Raw genomic sequence first — 1,786 nt, forward strand, 5'->3', positions numbered from 1 at the left:
TGAGGGTGGTGAAACCCTGGCAGGGGTTGCCCAGAGAGGGGGTGGAGGCCCCATCCCTGGGACCATTCCAGGCCAGGTTGGCCGGGGCTGTGAGCAACCTGATGTGGTTCAAGGTGTCCCTGCTCCTGCGGGGGGGTTGGGCTGGGTGACCTCTAGGGGTCCCTTCCCACCCAAAACATTCTGTGATTCTGGAATAAGCCAGAGGATTTTTGCTATTGTAACTGAGGCTTATGGGGTGACTTTAATGCCAGGGCAAGGGCTGGGCTCAAGGACCTGACCTTCTTTAGTCCTCTTCCCAAATTTGCACAGGGGCTTTTGCCTTTGGATTTCAAAGTACTGAGAAGAGTTCACAGCGTCTAGCCTAACCAGGTTGAGTCTGCTCGTACCTGCAGCCATTGCTCGAGTGTCTCCTGCCATGCCAGTGAGGAACATGGAGGGACTACGGAGATGCAGTCTGGGAGCAGCCGGGTGCGTGCCCCGGTGCTGCGGCGAGTCTGCCCCGTGGCGTGGAGCGCAGGTACCAGACCAACTGCAGCTCAGCAGAGGCTGAGATTTAGTCAGGACCCTGGTATTTACATCCCCGCTTGCAGAGGTGCCCGGGGGGCAGTTTCATGAGCAGAAGCGATCGCTGCCTTCATCTTCTGTTACGCCCCGGAGATAGCATCTCAGCGCGCTGTGTTCCAGGGCTTCCCTGTGGCACTGGGGTCTGGACGGAGCGCCAGCTCCGCATCTGTCTCGCAGCGCGTCGGTGTGGGGTCCGCAGCGGGACTGCCCTCGCGGGGTCTGTGGCAGGGTCTGCAGTGGGGCTGCCCTCACCGAGGGCTGGCGGTGATTTGGTGCTCAGCTTCTCTTCTTCATGGGTGAGAGGGTGCCCGTGGCCTGCGTGCGTGGCACTGTGGGGCTGGGGCGATGCGGGACGGCTCTGGTGACATGGGCATGACCTCACAGCATGTAGGAAGGGGGTGGTTTGCTTCAGTGGCGTGAATCCCAGGGGGGGGAAAGCGGTAATTTCCTCGTCAGCAGTGGCGAGGTTTGCAGGCAGGATGGGCGCTGGGGGTGTGCAGAGCGTGTGGGAGGAGGGAGAGAGCTGGTGCTGAAGTCAGGCTCCTGTGTGCCTCCTCCCTTCGCTTCCTGGCTTTTGTTAACTGTTTGCTGGCTGGGCCTGTTCCTCCTCTCCCCATGGAGACCGTGGGTGACAGCCTGCTCTGGGTGACTGCTCCAGAGGCCATGGGAAGTCAGGCCTGCAGGTGTCAAACCCAGGGCTCCTGGGCTGCAGGGGACACGGGCAGGGGGCACGGGACACGGGCAGAGGACATGGGCAGGGTGAAGGGGACACGGGCAGAGGACATGGGCAGGGGCAGGGGGCGGGGGCAGGGGCAGGGAGCACAGGCAGGCCGGGCAGTGAGGGGCTCTGCTGGAGCTCGGACCTGGAGCGCTGCCTCGTTTCTCCAGTCCGAGACCCTGGGGATTTGCAGGGGGCTGCTGGGCTGGCGGGCGTTTTGTCGATGGAGAGGGTGAGAATGTTGTCTGTCGTGAACAGTTGGTTGGGGTGACCAGAAAGGGTTATCCCGGGGGAGCTGGTGTGATCTGAGGTCCCTGGCTCTGCTGGATGCTCCAGCCCCAGAGCTGTGCCCAGAGCCTGGCCGTGGCCAAACTCAGCTGGGAACAGCGTCCCTCCGCTCCGGGCTGGGGGACATGGCTCCGTCTCCTTCGCCCTCCTCCTGCTGGGGCAGAGGACGGCTCTGTCCCTGCCCCGTGGGGCCAGCGGGCCGGGCCTTGCCCTGCT

This window comes from Egretta garzetta, unplaced genomic scaffold, assembly GCF_000687185.1.
Source record: "Egretta garzetta isolate BGI_Z169 unplaced genomic scaffold, ASM68718v1 scaffold786, whole genome shotgun sequence".
Taxonomy (NCBI): Eukaryota; Metazoa; Chordata; class Aves; order Pelecaniformes; family Ardeidae; genus Egretta; species Egretta garzetta.